A 19627-nucleotide genomic window follows, 5' to 3' on the forward strand; every position below is an offset into this window, starting at 1 on the left:
AAGTATGACAGGGGTCATGTAGTCTAGCATGGGAAGGGGTGATGGTAGAAGATGCAAAGAGCAGGTCATTGGTGTATCCATGTGGACAGGCTGTAGTATATTGGCTGCTGACTGTGTACATCTAGGGGACTTTTGTTGGTATGGGCTTTGTAGGTGAGAATTAAATTTTAAAATTTAAATATGCATTGAATGGGGAGACATTGAAGCTACTCACATAGCCGTGCATCAGTTAAAGAGTGGATAAAGAGTGTTGTAGGACTTGGATAAGCATTGAATTAGCATTTTTATTTAGGGATAGAAGAGTAGAGTACGCAGAATAGAACCTTGATGTACTAAAATACACAGAGTCAATGGAGCGTTTCGGTTGCCATAAATAGATAATGAAAAGGAGCTATTAGAGAGATAAGAATAGATCCAGGAGAGTGCAGTATCTGAGATCAAAAGGGAGATGAGACTCCATAGTAAAGGGGGTGGTAAATATTGTCAAAGGCAGAAGACAGTTTAAGTAATACAATAATTGAGTAATGGACTTTGTTTCTCACGTAGTAAACAACTATTCTATTTTATCTATATAGATACTACTAGCAACATGAATCAATGAAATTATGATAAAAGTTGATGTTAATTTCATTATATTGTTAATTATTACAATGTATAATAATTTCATGGTCTGTATAATAATATATATATATATATATATATATATATATATGTATATATATATATATATTACTAAAGTTAGTGTAATCATTTTTTAAACTTACCAATCTTGCCACCTCTTCAGCATCCATGTCCATCACATTTCTTCCAGAATCATGATAATTGGATGCCATTGTCTATAACATATTATGAAAACATTAAAATTAATTGAAATTTAAATGTTTAGAATGAATAAATTCAGAGCCAATAAGTTTGATATTAAATAAAAAATAATATATATATATAATTTATTATTTTTTATTAAAAAAAAAATTATCAAATGAAAAATATCAATCTTTGATTAATCATTAGGTTCAGAACATGAAGTTATATACACTTAATTTTTTTACTATAATTTTTTGAACAAATAAGTAAAGTCAAATAAATAACACTAAGGGTACATGTAAATTAATTTGATTTACTAGTTCTCAAATAAAGGGTTATAAACCTCATTGTACATTGAAACTTGAAGTACAGTATCAGTTAACACTATAGGGCCTAAGGGGCCGATCTATGGCCCGTGTTTCTGGTGAGTCTTCAGACTCGCCAGAAACAGCAGTTATGGAGCAGTGGTCTAAAGACCGCTGCTCCATAACCCTGTCCGCCTGCTCTGAGCAGGCGGACAGGAATCGCCACAATTCGACCTGATCGAGTACGATCGGGTTGATTGACAGCCCCCTGCTGGCGGCCCATTAAATATTTATGCACATATATGTAGGTATTAAATTGAAAACATATATATATGTATATGTTTATGTACGGATCTATATTTATGTATATGTGCTTGCATGTATATTTTATTTCATGAAAATATATTTTAAAATTGAATATACATGTTTTGTACAGGGAGTGCATAATTATTAGGCAAATGAGTATTTTGACCACATCATCCTCTTTATGCATGTTGTCTTACTCCAAGCTGTATAGGCTCGAAAGCCTACTACCAATTAAGCATATTAGGTGATGTGCATCTCTGTAATGAGAAGGGGTGTGGTCTAATGACATCAACACCCTATATCAGGTGTGCATAATTATTAGGCAACTTCCTTTCCTTTGGCAAAATGGGTCAAAAGAAGGACTTGACAGGCTCAGAAAAGTCAAAAATAGTGAGATATCTTGCAGAGGGATGCAGCACTCTTAAAATTGCAAAGCTTCTGAAGCGTGATCATCGAACAATCAAGCGTTTCATTCAAAATAGTCAACAGGGTCGCAAGAAGCGTGTGGAAAAACCAAGGCGCAAAATAACTGCCCATGAAGTGAGAAAAGTCAAGCGTGCAGCTGCCAAGATGCCACTTGCCACCAGTTTGGCCATATTTCAGAGCTGCAACATCACTGGAGTGCCCAAAAGCACAAGGTGTGCAATACTCAGAGACATGGCCAAGGTAAGAAAGGCTGAAAGACGACCACCACTGAACAAGACACACAAGCTGAAACGTCAAGACTGGGCCAAGAAATATCTCAAGACTGATTTTTCTAAGGTTTTATGGACTGATGAAATGAGAGTGAGTCTTGATGGGCCAGATGGATGGGCCCGTGGCTGGATTGGTAAAGGGCAGAGAGCTCCAGTCCGACTCAGACGCCAGCAAGGTGGAGGTGGAGTACTGGTTTGGGCTGGTATCATCAAAGATGAGCTTGTGGGGCCTTTTCGGGTTGAGGATGGAGTCAAGCTCAACTCCCAGTCCTACTGCCAGTTTCTGGAAGACACCTTCTTCAAGCAGTGGTACAGGAAGAAGTCTGCATCCTTCAAGAAAAACTTGCCTAATAATTCTGCACTCCCTGTATTATGTGTTTTTTGAATGATAATGTAAGAGAATGTATTTTCGTTTGTATGTTTGTTGTTTTGCATGGAAATCAAAAATAGTATTCAACCTACTATAGTACCTAAAATTGTAAATACTATTGTAATTTGTAGTGTACATAGACAGTAGATACTATTATATATTATTGAGCAATGTCAGGTTATGTTTTGCAAATTGTGTAAGTTATGTGTGTTTTTAAGCAATATATAGAAATAAAACAAAATTTGGTAATAGCATGCTACAGATAAAAACTTACGCCTAGATTTAGAGTTCTGCGTTAGCCGTCCAAACCAGCGTTAAGGGGTCCTAACGCTGGTTTTGGCCGCCCGCTGGTATTTAGAGTCAGTCAGGAAAGGGTCTAACGCTCACTTTCCAGCCACGAGTTTTCCATACCGCAGATCCCCTTACGTTAATTGCGTATCCTATCTTTTCAATGGAATCTTTCTAACGCTGGTATTTAGAGTCTTGGCTGAAGTGAGCGTTAGAACTCGAACGACAACACTCCAGCTGCAGAAAAAAGTCAGGAGTTAAGAGCTTTATGGGCTAATGCCAGTTCATAAAGCTCTTAACTACTGTGCTCTAAAGTACACTAACACCCATAAACTACCTATGTACCCCTAAACCGAGGTCCCCCCACATCGCCGCCACTCTATTAAAAATGTTTAACCCCTAATCTGCCGACCGCACACCGCCACAACCTACATTATCCCTATGTACCCCTAATCTGCTGCCCCTAACATCGCCGACACCTACATAATATTTATTAACCCCTAATCTGCCCCCCCAACGTTGCCGCTACCTAACTACACTTATTAACCCCTAATCCGCCGACCCGACCTCGCCGCTACTCTAATAAATGTATTAACCCCTAAAGCTAAATCTAACACTAACCCTAACACCCCCCTACGTTAAATATAATTTAAATCTAACGAAATAAAATAAATCTTATAAAATAAATTAATCCTATTTAAAGCTAAATACTTACCTGTAAAATAAACCCTAATATAGCTACAATATAACGAATAATTATATTGTAGCTATTTTAGCATTTATATTTATTTTACAGGCAACTTTGTATTTATTTTAACTCAGTACAATAGCTATTAAATAGTTAATAACTATTTAATAGCTACCTAGTAAAAATAAGTACAAAATTACCTGTAAAATAAATCCTAACCTAAGTTACAATTAAACCTAACACTACACTATCAATAAATTAATTAACTAAACTATCTACAATTATCTACAATTAAATCAACTAAACTAAATTAAAAAAAACAAACAAACACTAAATTACAAAAAATGAAAAAAGATCGCAAGAATTTTAAACTAATTACACCTACTCTAACCCCCCTAAAAAAATAACAAAGCCCCCCAAAATAAAAAAATGCCCTACTCTATTCTAAAATAAAAAGTTAACAGCTCTTTTACCTTACCAACCCTTAAAAGGGCCTTTTGCGGGGCATGCCCCAAAGAAAACAGCTCTTTTGCATTTAAAAAAACATACAATACCCCCCCCCCAACATTACAACCCACCATCCACATACCCCTAATCTAACCCAAACACCCCTTAAAAAACCTAACACTAAGCCCCTGAAGATCTCCCTACCTTATATTCACCACGCCGGGTATCACCGATCCGTCCAGAAGAGGATCCGAAGTCTTCATCCTATCCAGCAATTTAGTGTTTGTTTGTTTTTTGTAATTTAGTTTAGTTGATATAATTGTAGATAATTGTAGATAGTTTAGTTAATTTATTTATTGATAGTGTAGTGTTAGGTTTAATTGTAACTTAGGTTAGGATTTATTTTACAGGTAATTTTGTACTTATTTTAACTAGGTAGCTATTAAATAGTTATTAACTATTTAATAGCTATTGTACCTATTTAAAATAAATACAAAGTTGCCTGTAAAATAAATATAAATGCTAAAATAGCTACAATATAATTATTTGTTATATTGTAGCTATATTAGGGTTTATTTTACAGGTATTTAGCTTTAATTCGGATTAATTTATTTAATAAGATTTATTTTATTTCGTTAGATTTAAATCAAATTTAACTTAGAGGGTGTTAGTGTTAGGGTTAGACTTAGCTTTAGGGGTTAATACATTTATTAGAGTAGCGACGAGGTCCGGTTGGCAGATTAGGGGTTAATACTTGAAGTTAGATGTCGGCGATGTTAGGGAGGGGTTAATATTATTTATTATAGGGTTTTTGAGGTGGGAGTGAGGCGGTTTAGGGGTTAATACAATTATTATAGTGGTGGCGAGGTCCGGTCAGCAGATTAGGGGTTAATAAGTGTAGTTAGGTAGCGGCGACATTGGGGGGGCAGATTAGAGGTTACTAAATATAATATAGGGGTTGGCGATGTTAAGGGCAGCAGATTAGGGGTACATAGCTATAATGTAGGTTGCGGCGGTGTACGGAGCGGCAGATTAGGGGTCAATAATAAAATGCAGGGGTCAGCGATAACGGGGGCGGCAGATTAGGGGTTAATAAGTGTAAGGTTAGGGGTGTTTAGACTCGGGGTCCATGTTAGGGTGTTAGGTGCAGACTTAGGAAGTGTTTCCCCATAGGAACCAATGGGGCAGCGTTAGGAGATGAACGCTGCTTTTTTGCAGGTGTTCGTTTTTTTTCAGCTCAAACTGCCCCATTGTTTCCTATGGGGATATCGGGCACGTTTTTTAAGCTGGTCGCGTCCGTAAGCAATGCTGGTATTTAGAGTTGAAGTGGCGGTAAATTATGCTCTACGCTCCCTTTTTGGAGCCTAACGCAGCCCTTCAGAGAACTCTAAATACCAGCATTGTTTAAAAGGTGGGGGGGAAAAAAAACACGCGTAGCTAACGCACCCCTTCTAACACAAAACTCTAAATCTAGGTGTTAATAAACAAATAAATAATAAACATTAGCCATTGACAAATGTAATAATAATAAAATTGGAAAATCCACAATACTTACTGTATCGGCTACAAGTAAACAATGAATCGATGTGCATGAAATGATTTAATGTTTACTTTGGCGTACCCATACAATTTTGGATAATCCTAGTAAACATGCGCAAAATAAATCATGTACGTGCATTGTGTATCAGTAAATATTTGAGATTGATGACATACGGTAAAGTAATTTTGTTTGCGCATGCGCATATGGAGGCGCGACGCTATTGCCTCCCATAATGACGTAGCTGGCCAAGCCCGTAGACACGCATTTCCATTGGACGTGTCAGAGACAATGATTTATTGCTGCGAGAGGGGCCGGCGGGGGATCGCGGGGAACAGAGCAGTAAATAATAGATTTTATTAAAATTTTAGATAGGATCGTTTAAACGAAAATGTGATAATAAATTGAATGGATTACAAACTACTGTTTAATAGACGATGCTATAATGGAGTTTACCATTCCTTTAAGGCAGGACAATCAATTTCGCCAGGTTTTGAGCCCAAAAAATGGTCAAAAATTTTGCACCCGTGACGAGACCGGCCTCCACCAGCTACTTTAGTCCCCAGCTACACTCAGGCCTACTCCAGAACTACCGGAAAACGCTCCTACAAGTCATCCATGGCTAAATCCTCGGCAGGGGAAGAATCTATAATCCTCTAAGACACCAATCATGATAGCTGTGTGACAGAACTGGTCACAACTCAGAAATCTAGGCCCCGGCTCCTTTCCGGCCTACTGCGGCCTTCACTGGATCCAGACCATATCTACATCATCATTGCTGGGAGCATACAAGTCTGCAATCCTCATACAATCCTCAATCCTCATACAAAACAACACAAAGATCCACCATGCCAGCTTACTAAGGTACATTTCTTATCATTATTAGCCACATGTGCAAATTTGCAAATAAAACCATAAGCAGAGACTTTTTACTTTAACATGAGGTGAGCTAAAATCTCTTACACCCTGCAAACAGCACCTGCCTGGGCATAAATTATCAACATTTACTACACTTATATAGTGCTACCAGGTCAGCCTAACAGATAACCTAAGCTGCTTCACCTTCAGACACTTTCCTAAGAAGCACCTCTAAAGGGTTGTATAGATACAAAGAAGCAGCCTAACCCACAATAGCAGCAGGGTTACAACAACAAGTCTACTCCAAATAGACTAGATGGGCCACAAGCCTATCTAAAGCAACTGAATACCTAAAACTGTAACCACTACAAGAGATTGAGAGGAGAAAACACAATATCCTCATAAGAAAATGTCACAGAGGAAACAAACCAGGTCAGAAAGTGGGCCTAAAAATCACCATAACACCACCACTTCCATGAACAACTTTTTCAAGCCTCTTGAAAGTCCTGCATCACCAATGCCAAGCTAAGATTTAGCAGAAAATGCTCCACATGTACAATCATTAACAGACACTCTGACTCCTGATACACTACAAGTATCACAAGCCTTTCTGGCAACATTGATGTCAAAACAAGATTTCACCAACAGGTTAAGTCCTGCATCAAGGAGGAGATTTCCGAACTCCGCAAAGAAATGCATGAAATAGGTGACAGGGTGGAATTCTTTGAAGAGGAATCAGAATCATACCAATCCGAGCTGGCATCACTACAACAAAGTGTACAGGCTAAAAACAATGTGATAGATCAACTACAAGATAAGCTGGAAGATATTGAAAATAGAAGACGGAGGCAAAATATAAGAATCAGTGGAATTCCTGAAAGCATCAACCCAGAAGTCCTCCATGCATACCTTCAAGACCTCTTTAAACACCTAAAAGGCGCATCAAGCTCGGCGCCGATTGCTCTCGATAGATATCACAGGGCTCTGAGGCCCAAACCAAAAGAAGGTCTACCGCCTAGGGATGTGATATTAAAATTTCAGGAGTACCCACAGAAAGAGGAAGTCATGAAATTAGCCAGATCACCATCACCCCTGACCTTCCAAGGAACAACACTCTCCATATATGCTGATCTCTGAACTAGAACCCTGCAAAGAAGAAGGGAATTTGCACCTCTCACCACTCTACTTTGTCAGAACAATATCCCCTACAGATTGGGATTCCCATGCCAAGTACAGCTCACATGGTAAAGTCAGAGGAAGACCTGTCCAAGCCCAGGAGACATGGAAGAGTTCTGCAAGGAACTGAACCTACACATTCCACGTAGTAACAATGTACCACTTACTTCATCCAGTCAGAAAGACATCTCATCTCACACAGCTCCCAGACCTCAAAGACCACAATGGCAAACTGCAGAGTCCAAAAGACTGAAAAAACAAGCCGCCTCCACTGTAGAAAATGGGTGAGATCAATCTTGTATCACTGATTTGTATCTCTTCACCTCCACTGCTGAGACTCTAAAAGTTTAGGGGATTCACTTGATGTGTACACTGATGAAGGCCTCAAAAGGCAAGTAATTCTTTGTAGCTACTGGGTCTTCAATGATCATAATCAATAGCAGCCTCTGGGGCACCGTTAGCCCCCTATTGAATTCTCAAGAGCTAAAAGAATAGTTCTATGACTATGCCGTTAATTGAACGTCCGTTAATTGAACGTGAGGCGCTCTTCCCTAATGTTGAGGGGGGAGCGCACATGTTAGTGTACTTTGGATTAAAGGACCAGTCAACACATTAGATTTGCATAATCAACAAATGCAAGATAACAAGGCAATGCAATAGCACTTAGTCTGAACTTCAAATGAGTAGTAGATTTTTTTATAACAAATTTCAAAGTTATGTATATTTCGACTCCCCTTGTACCATGTGATAGCAATCAACCAATCACAAATGCATATACGTATAGTCTGTGAATTCTTGCACATGCTCAGTAGGATCTGGTGACTCAAAAATTGTAAATATAAAAGACTGTGCACATTTTTTTTAATGGAAGTAAATTGGAAAGTTGTTTAAAATGACATGCTGTATCTTAATCATGAAAATTTAATATAACCTGAGTGTCCCTTTAACAACTGTTTTGTTTAAAAATGTTTTGTTTACTAATGTTTTAACTTTATTAACATTATTCCACAACAAACTCCATACTTGAATACTTAAAAGGCCCACTAGTACTGGCAGGAGACTTTAATCTCCCTTTGAGTCATACAATAGACAGCTCCAACCCACACTTAAAACTCCCTACCAATGTATTACATACAGTTTGGAATAACTTTTCACTGCTAACTCTTCACGACACTTGGAGACATCTTCACCCCCGTAAAAAAGATTACACCTTTTTCTCAAGCCCCAATAAATCCTATTCTAGGATCGACTACATAATGGCAGATAATCTTTCCTTACTAAATCTTAGATACACACAAAGTATCCCTAATAGCTGGTCAGATCATTCGGCTGTTAGTAGTTCCTTCACCTGGCCTTCTATACCAATACGCCCGTTCCAATGGAGGTTGGACGAAACGTTATCAGATCCTTTGATCAGAATAGACGTAGAACGAGCACTACAAGAGTATTTCACCTTTAATGTATCAGAGGACACATCACCCATTACCACTTGGGAGGCCCATAAATGTGTTTTACGGGGAATCTTGATGAAACACAAAGCTATAGAAAACAAGCAAGCAAGGCAAAAATACATAACATTGACCTAGATTTAGACTACACCCACAAAAGACATCCGACAGACCTGACAACCCAGCAAAAACTAGATCAAGCTAGACAGCAGCTTAATGAGTTCTTAGACATCAAAGCTCAAAATATAGCTTTCTTTCTCCTACATTGGTGTGTCCGGTCCACGGCTTCATCCTTACTTGTGGGATATTCTCTTCCCCTACAGGAAATGGCAAAGAGAGCACACAGCAAAGCTGTCCATATAGCCCCCCCTCTGGCTCCGCCCCCCAGTCATTCTCTTTGCCGCTCTTAACAAGTAGCATCTCCACGGGGATGGTAAAGAGTATGTGGTGTTAGTTGTAGTTTTATTTCTTCTATCAAGAGTTTGTTATTTTAAAATAGTGCCGGTTTGTACTATTTACACTACAACAGAAAGTGATGAAGATTTCTGTTAAAAGAGGAGTATGATTTTAGCACCAGTAACTAAAATCCATTGCTGTTACCACGCAGGGCTGATGAAACCAGAGAACTTCAGTTGGGGGGAACAGTTTGCAGGCTTATCTGCTTCAGGTATGATCAGTCACGTTTCTAACAAGACCTAGTAATGCTAGAAGACTGTCAGTTTTCCCTTATGGGATAGGTAAGCCATTTTCTTAGATGCAGTTACAGAATTAAGCCTTATAATTTGGGCTCTATGCTGGTTGACACTATTGTGGGCTAAATCGATTGACTTTTATCAAGTTTTTATGATATTTGGAGTGTTTTGCAAACTTTAAAACACTTTTGGGGATGTTTATTTGCGCCTGGCAGTTGTTTAGACACCTAATCTTGTCAGGAAGGCCCCTTCACTCTGGAATGCAGAGGGAGGAGGCCTCATTTTCGCGCCTCAGTTGCGCAGTTACTTTCTCTAGGCAGTGCATGCAGCTTCACGTGAGAAGGTCCAGTGGCTTAGAAAAGGACTCATAGAGTCTTATTACTGTTGTGAATAACCCCTAAGGAAGGTAAAACCCGCAGCAAAGTCTGTGGCAGGGACTGTAGTGTGTTTTAACCTGTCAATTGTGATTATTAGCTCCGGTTTGGTCATTTAGGGGTTAAGGGACATGAAATTTGGTGTGCAATACTTTTAAAACATTAAGACACTGGGGTATAAATTTCATAAAGATCGGATATTTCTTTGATGTTTTTTTTTTCATTCAGAAATAAAGTGTGCCCTGTTTATTATTTAAAGAGACAGTAACGGTTTTGTTTAAAATCGTTTTTATTGCATTAAAAGCCTGCCTAAGTCTGTTTAACATGTCTGTACCTTCAGATAGCATATGTTCTGTGTGTATGGAGGCCAAGGTGGTTCCCCCATTAAATGTATGTGCGAATTGTGCCATGGCGTCCAAACAAAGTAAGGACAGTACTGTCACATTTAATAATGTTGCCAAAGATGATTCTTTAAATCAAGGTAGTGGGGATAGTTCATCATCCTCTCCTTCTGTGTCAATACCAGCTTTGCCCGCGCAGGCGATACCTAGTACATCTAGCGCGCCAATGCTTGTTACTATGCAGCAATTAACAGCAGTAATGGATAATTCTTTAGCAGCACTTTTATCCAAACTGCCAGCATTTCCTAGAAAGCGTGATTGCTCAGTTTTAAATACAGAGGATGAGCAAGTAGGCGCTGACGATAATTTATCAGTTATGCCCTCACATCAATCTGAGTTGTCAGTGAGGGAGGGTCTGTCTGAGGGAGAAATTTCTGACTCAGGAAAAATTTCTCAGCAGGCAGAACCTGATATCGTGGCATTTAAATTTAAACTAGAACATCTCCGCGCTCTGCTTAAGGAGGTGCTAGCTACCCTTGATGATTGTGATACTTTGGTGATACCAGAGAAGTTGTGCAAAATGGACAAATTCTTAGAGGTCCCAGTGCACGCTGATGCTTTTCCGATACCCAAGAGGGTGGCGGACATAGCGACTAAGGAGTGGGAGAAGCCAGGTGTACCTTTTGTTCCCCCTCCTATATTTAAGAAAATGTTCCCCATTGTCGACCCCAGAAGGGATGCATGGCAAACGGTCCCTAAGGTAGAGGGGGCAGTTTCAACGTTAGCTAAGCGCACAACTATTCCTATAGAGGACAGTTGCGCTGTCAAAGATCCTATGGTTAAAAAATTGGAAGGATTGCTTAAAAGGATTTTTGTTCAGCAAGGTTTCCTTCTTCAACCAATTTCGTGCATTATTCCTGTCACCACGGCGGCGTCTTTTTGGTTCGATGAACTAGAAAATTCGCTCCAAAAGGAGACTCCATATGATGAGGTCATGGACAGAATTCACGCACTAAAATTGGCTAATTCCTTTATTTTGGATGCCGCTTTTCAATTGGCTAAGTTAGCGGCGAAAAATTCAGGTTTTGCAATAGTGGCGCGCAGGGCGCTTTGGCTAAAATCTTGGTCGGCGGATGTGTCCAAAACAAAATTGCTTAATATTCCTTTCAAAGGTAAGACCCTTTTCGGGCCAGAATTGAAGGAGATTATTTCAGACATCACTGGGGGAAAGGGCCATTCCTCCCACAGGATAGGCCTTTCAAGGCTAAGAATAAGTCTAATTTTCGTTCCTTTCGCAATTTCAGGAACGGACCGGCTTCTAACTCTGCAACCTCTAGACAAGAGGGTAACGCTTCCCAGCCTAAACCAGCATGGAAACCATTGCAAGGCTGGAACAAGGGAAAACAGGCCAAGAAGCCTGCTGCTGCTACCAAGACAGCATGAAGGGGTAGCCCCCGATCCGGGACCGGATCTAGTAGGGGGCAGACTTTCTCTCTTTGCTCAGGCTTGGGCAAGAGATGTTCCGGACCCCTGGGCACTAGAAATTGTCTCTTAAGGGTATCTTCTAGAGTTCAAGGAACTTCCTCCAAGGGGAAGGTTCCACATGTCTCGCTTATCTTTAGACCAGATAAAGAGACAGGCATTCTTACGTTGTGTAGAAGACCTATTAAAGATGGGAGTGATACACCCAGTTCCAACAGCGGAACAAGGTCTGGGGTTTTACTCAAACCTGTTTGTAGTTCCCAAAAAAGAAGGAACTTTCAGGCCAATTCTGGACTTAAAAATCCTAAACAAATTCCTCAGAGTTCCATCATTCAAAATGGAAACCATTCGGACAATTTTACCAATGATCCAGGAGGGTCAATATATGACTACCGTGGACCTACCGTGGTCCTGAGGTTCGCCTTTCTGGACAAACATTACCAGTTCGTGGCTCTTCTGTTCGGTTTAGCCACTGCTCCCAGAATTTTCACAAAGGTGCTAGGGTCCCTTTTAGCGGTCCTAAGGCCGAGGGGCATCGCAGTAGCACCTTACCTAGACGACATTCTAATTCAAGTGTCGTCCCTTCCCAAAACAAGGACTCATACAGACATTGTTTTAGCCTTTCTCAGATCTCACGGGTGGAAGGTGAACATAGAAAAGAGTTCTCTGTCTCCGTCCACAAGGGTTCCCTTTCTGGGAACAATAATAGACTCTGTGGAAATGAAGATTTTTCTGACAGAGGTCAGAAAGTTAAAGCTTCTAAACGCTTGTCGAGTTCTTCACTCTATTCCTCAGCCCTCCATAGCTCAGTGCATGGAGGTAATAGGACTAATGGTTGCGGCAATGGACGTGGTTCCTTTTGCTCAAATTCATTTAAGACCATTGCAACTGTGCATGCTCAAACAGTGGAATGGGGATTATGCAGACTTGTCTCCCCAGATTCAAGTGGACCAGATAACCAGAGACTCACTCCTCTGGTGGTTGGCTCAGGATCACCAGTCTCAGGGAATGAGTTTCCGCAGACCAGAGTGGATCATTGTCACGACCGACGCCAGTCTCTTAGGCTGGGGCGCGGTCTGGGACTCCCTGAAAGCTCAGGGTCTATGGTCTCGGGAAGAGTCTCTTCTCCCGATAAACATTTTGGAACTGAGAGCGATATTCAATGCGCTCCTGGCTTGGCCTCAACTAGCGAAGGCCAGGTTCATAAGATTTCAGTCGGACAACATGACGACTGTACCGTACATCAATCATCAGGGAGGAACAAAGAGTTCCCTGACGATGAGAGAGGTATCCAAGATCATCAAATGGGCGGAGGATCAATCATGCCATCTATCTGCAATTCACATCCCAGGAGTGGACAACTGGGAGGCGGATTATTTGAGTCGTCAAACTTTCCATCCGGGGGAGTGGGAACTCCACCCGGAGGTCTTTGCCCAGTTAACGCAACTATGGGGCATTCCAGATATGGATCTGATGGCGTCTCGTCAGAACTCCAAGGTTCCTCGCTACGGGTCCAGATCCAGGGATCCCAAGGCGATACTAGTAGATGCATTGGTGGCGCCTTGGTCGTTCAATCTAGCTTATGTGTTTTCACCGTTCCCTCTCCTTCCCAGGCTTGTAGCCAGGATCAAACAGCAGAAGGCCTCGGTGATTCTGATAGCTCCTGCATGGACCTGGTGAATATGTCATCGGCTCCACCATGGAAGCTACCTTTGAGGCAGTACCTTCTAGTACAAGGTCCATTCGAACATCCAAATCTAGTTTCTCTGCAACTGACTGCTTGGAAATTGAATGCTTGATTCTATCTAAGCGTGGGTTTTCGGATTCGGTTATAGATACTCTGGTTCAGGCCAGAAAACCTGTGACTAGGAAAATTTACCATAAGATATCGCAAAAATATATCTGTTGGTGCGAATCCAAGGGTTACTCTTGGAGTAAAATTAGAATTCCTAGGATACTTTCCTTTCTACAAGAGGGTTTGGATAAAGGTTTGTCAGCTAGTTCTCTAAAAGGACAGATATCTGCTCTGTCTGTCTTGTTGCACAAACGTCTGGCAGCCGTGCCAGATGTACAGTCGTTTGTACAGGCATTAGTTAGAATCAAGCCTGTCTACAGACCTATGACTCCTCCATGGAGTCTAAATTTAGTTCTTTCAGTTCTTCAAGGGGTTCCGTTTGAACCTTTGCATTCCATAGATATTAAATTACTATCTTGGAAAGTTCTGTTTTTGCTTGCTATTTCTTCTGCTAGAAGAGTTTCCGAATTGTCTGCTTTGCAGTGTTCTTCACCCTATCTGGTCTTCCATTCAGATAAGGTAGTTTTACATACTAAGCCTGGTTTTCTTCCAAAGGTGGTTTCCAATAGGAATATTAACCAGGAAATAGTTGTTCCTTCTCTGTGTCCGAATCCAGCTTCGAAGAAGGAACGTTTGTTACATAACTTAGATGTAGTTCGTGCTTTAAAATTCTATTTAGAAGCATCAAAGGATTTCAGACAGACATCTTCTTTGTTTGTCATCTATTCTGGTAAGAGGAGAGGTCAGAAAGCTACTGCTACCTCTCTTTCCTTTTGGCTAAAAAGCATCATCCGCTTGGCTTATGAGACTGCCGGCCGGCAGCCTCCTGAACGAATTACAGCTCATTCTACTAGAGCTGTGGCTTCCACATGGGCCTTCAAGAACAAGGCTTCTGTTGAACAGATCTGTAAGGCAGCAACTTGGTCTTCTCTGCATACTTTTGCCAAATTTTACAAATTCGATACTTATGCTTCTTCAGAGGCTGTTTTTGGGAGAAAGGTTTTGCACGCTGTGGTGCCTTCCGTTTAGGTTACCTGACTTGTTCCCTCCCTTCATCCGTGCCCTAAAGCTTTGGTATTGGTTCCCACAAGTAAGGATGAAGCCGTGGACCGGACACACCAATGTAGGAGAAAACAGAATTTATGTTTACCTGATAAATTTCTTTCTCCTACGTAGTGTCCAGTCCACGGCCCGCCCTGGCTTTTAGTCAGGTTTAAAATTTTTATTTTTCTGTACACTACAGTCACAACAGCACCTTATAGTTTCTCCTTTTTCTCCTAACCGTCGGTCGAATGACTGGGGTGCGGAGCCAGAGGGGGGGCTATATGGACAGCTTTGCTGTGTGCTCTCTTTGCCATTTCCTGTAGGGGAAGAGAATATCCCACAAGTAAGGATGAAGCCGTGGACCGGACACACCGTAGGAGAAAGAAATTTATCAGGTAAACATAAATTCTGTTTTTTGAGTCAAAAATATCATATACCAGGTAATAAGCCGGGTAGACTGTTGGTAAGAGCCCTTAGGCACAAAATAACCTCATCTTATATACACTCTCTGACAACTACCGACTTGATCAAAACAACAAACACAAAAAATAGCCAAAGAACTCTGTCATTACTATACCAGACTGTACAATCTATTCCCCAATTGCGACAAGGAGAGTCATAGACAGGAATGTGAGAAAAACCTTGCAAAGATACAACTTCCTCAAATTCATCCTGACCAGTCCCAATCCCTAAGTCAACCCATCACCCTCCAAGAGCTAGAACTAGCCATTAAGTCACTTAAACAGGGAAAGAGCCCAGGTCCAGATGGATATAGCAATTTTTATTATAAACAATTTAAACATCTACTTAACCCACATCTACTAAAATTATTCAATCATATAAGCCCAGATCATCCATTTTCATCTAGTATGTTAGCAGCAAATATAACGGTCCTCCCTAAGCCAGGTAAATCGACTGAAGTCCCCTCCAATTTTAGACCTATCTCTTTACTTAATGTTGATATAAAGCTGTATTCCAAGATACTGGCCAACAGACTCAACGACTTTCTCCCCCACTTAATACATAATGACCAGACAGGCTTTGTACCACAAAGAGAAGCAAAAGACAACACAGTTAAGGCCTTACACCTGCTACAATATACTTCTCAGCATGAAATCCCGATGCTTTTTAACTCGACAGACGCTGAAAAGGCGTTTGACTGCCTAGACTGGACTTTTCTGATGTGCACTCTCCACAAATTTGGCCTCCCAACAGAATTCATATCCAAAATCTTATCACTATACATGACACCCTCTGCCAAGATTAAAGTTAACAACTTACACTCAGACTCCCTATATGTAATGGAACTAGGCAGGGGTGCCCTCTTTTGCCCCTTTAATTTCTACTCTTCATGGAAGTGCTGGCCACTGTTTTACGTGCCTCTCAGCATGTTGAAGGCATAAAAATTAAAACCTCTGAATACAAATTAGGGTTATTTGCCGATGACATTCTCATGACTCTCACAAACCCATTAGGATCCCTAGCAACAGCCCACTCCATTCTCATGACATATGGTTCCAAATCAATTTTTTCCAAAAATTTTGGTAAATCAGACATCCTTCCTATACACGTAGCAAAAGAAGACCTAAAATCTCTTTCCTTGGCCGCGCCATTCTCCTTCAGTTCGCATTCTCTAAAGTACCTGGGTATTCACCTATCCCCAAACTGGACAGAATTGGTTAAATTGAACTATGAAACACTTACATCCCACATAACCGCAAGTGTGGAGCAATGGGCCATTAAACCTATCTCATGGCTGGGGAGGATTGGGGCAGCAAAAATGACACTACTTCCCAAAATCTTATATGTTTTACAGACGGTTCCTATACCTCTTCCTAACAATATGATTCCAAAATTACAATCTATCATCAACTCCTATATTTGGAAAATTAAACAACCGAGAATAGCCAAATCTACACTGTATAGAGATCCCCTAGCGGGAGGACTGGGAGTCCCAAATATTAAAAACTACTGAAATGCTGTTTTCCTTTCTAGAATCATAGATTGGTGCTCATATGAGGAACACCACAATAAGCAGTGGGTACAGCTAGAACACGACCTCTCTGTTGGACAGAAATTTGTCTAGATAAATCGAAGCACCCTAATATTGCCATAATCTCAGAAATTTACAAAGTCTGGGTGAACATAATTAAGATACACCCAAACCTTTCATCGATACCCTCCCCACTCACGCCTACCCTAAGAAATACCAATTTTCAACCAGGCCTTTCCTACACCCTGACTGGTACCAAAGATATACACCTCCTTCTGCCCACATACACCCTGGTGGAGGATGGTAGGCTATTAGACAAACAACTGATTCAACATCTAGGAGAAGTGTTCTTCTCACACTGGTTAAGATACCTACAACTTAACCACTTTCTTCAAACTAAACATAAAGACAACTTATCAAGACAACGAACCCAGTTCGAAAAATTGTGTAGTTCTTTATCTCCAACGCATCATGCTATTTCCCTGACCTACAAACTACTGAGTACACATAATGAGAATGACCTGCCAACTTACACTAAGTTGTGGGATCGTGATTTACCTTTTTTGATCCCAGCAGCGGAGTGGAAGTCAATCTTCTCCTCTATAAAAAAAGTCAGCACATTCAGAGACAAATATTAAAATACTAACTAAATGGTACCTTACACCACAAAGACTCAAATATATTTATCCAAATTCCTCCAACCTCTGCTGGAGACTCTGCTCCAATGAAGGCTCATTGTTTCGCCGTTGGTGGGCATGCCCAAAGATCCAACCATTTTGGACCTCAATCATATCCTATACACAACGCACTCTAGGAACTCCTTTAGATATAGACCCAGTAATTTTCTTGTTTAACAGATACCCTAAACTCAAGTCTAAACTACACGCTAAATTGCTATAAATTCTAATAAACAGTGCACACCAACTTATCCCCCGAGCATGGAAAAAAGAAAATCCTTCTACTCTGCAAATGTGGATTCAAGAAATAAACACTAATCTTACATTAGAAAGATATCACTACCTGCTTACAAACACACTAGATACATACGCAGATAATAATGTACCAATGGGACACCAGACCTGCATTAACACCCCAATAATCTATGCCTTGAAATCTCTAAGCCTGTCATTACAAACATAGGTCCACTGTGAGTCTACTAATGCAAACATAACCACTATTAAACAATTAGTGGATTTATGTCTGTCCACCCCTCCTAATATTATCAGTCAAGAAAAGGCCACCTAGTGTCGTCAGGCACATACAGGGTGCACCTATTATCAATTTATACACAGAGATCGTTACATGGAAATTATTGTTAAGTATTATTATTGTTAATATTGATATTGTTATAACCTATTACTTATTGTTCTACTATTCCTATCCCTGTTGGATGGGAATGGAGATAGAAAGAAGGACATTTTATTACTTTCGGATATGTCACAGTAAACCAAAGGCTTCTACAAGGAAATGCCTTTTTCTATATGAAGAAAGTTTAATGCACACATTGACTAAATGTTGTATACTATTTTCAAAATGCCTTTATTTGTCTTTCATACAACTGTATACTTATCGATATTGTTTAATAAAAAATATTTTTGAGGGGCGGAGCTGGCTCTGCATATGAGCGGTCGCACTTCATATCAGCTCCGGCTGAACTCCTTAGTTTCTAATATTTATGACCGCTCATAGCAGTTCATTTTTCACTAAATGAGAGTTGATTAAATGGCAGAATATTTGGCTCTGTTTTTGGTAACATAAGAGGCTTGAGCAGCGTAGCATTCTAAGATCTCTGCCCACAAAGAACGCCACAGTGAATATCCTGCAGACGCCATCTTGTTTACCGGATCACGCTGGAATCTCTACTTTGAGGTTAACCCTCTTTTCACGGTAATACTAAGGACTCTGGAGCCCTTATACCATGGAAGACCACCTAACACATACAGTTATAGCTGATCAGCTAGCACCTTTCGAACGGCAGATGGATAAGTGCTTCCAGGACTTACTAAGCTCCTTACACCCGGAGCTCAAAAGCGCAGACATCATCTCAGAGGAACCGGAAAATGAGATGCTTACCCGGAGAGATGCCCTGGTCCCTCTGAGTTCCTCTCAGTCAGAGCACGCTGTTGTCCCTATCATGGAACCAGATGCAGCAGCCTATAGGTACGGGCGCAATCACTTACCTCACAGTATGGTTTGTGTGGTCGACACCATCCCACCAAAGCTCAGTTTCGGAGCTGTGGCTCCTAGAGATAACATGGAAGACCCACCGCATGTTTATGGGACGCTGCATGTGGAGGAGATCAAAGTCTCATATAATTGGAGTATCGGCATCAATCTGAACGCAGGAGCCATCAACACTGCCGGACTTTTTGCATCGATGCGACATGCCAAATTCCACACCGACACCTGCTTACCGTCCAGATTCACACTGCAGCCCCCTATAGACTGGTCGCTTGGACTATTTGAGAGGGCAAACTGTTCCAACTCTTATGTGGTATGTGGCATAGGCTGAAGAGGGGAAACTACACTTCTCACGTACATGTTACCTGAGAAAGTGGAGAAACTTTACATATCTTTGATAGACTTTTTGGTTACTCCCCTGCCCTACAAATAGACATATATTGATGATGACATGATCATAATGTCTGATGCGTTGTCTAACATGCTGAATCAAACGTATCAGGCATGCTTACATGTTAGTTAGCTGCACCTTGATGTTTTTGTGTGTTATTATATATGCCTATATGTTAGTTTTTGATGTACTGCCTAATTTCATGTTCCTATTGATAGATTTAAAAAACGTACCATAAACTCATGTGTTATTTAGCTTGGGAGTTAACAATGCTAGTTGTTTACTTTATTATATGTTGGTCACTTTGGCAATTGTTTACCCCCCTGCAAAGATCTCTCCCCCACCACAATAATTACCACCTTTTATAAACGAACATATTTACTTAGATTACATGAGCACAAAAGTGTGTACT

The sequence above is a fragment of the Bombina bombina genome, chromosome 1 (assembly GCF_027579735.1).
Source record: "Bombina bombina isolate aBomBom1 chromosome 1, aBomBom1.pri, whole genome shotgun sequence".
Lineage (NCBI taxonomy): Eukaryota > Metazoa > Chordata > Amphibia > Anura > Bombinatoridae > Bombina > Bombina bombina.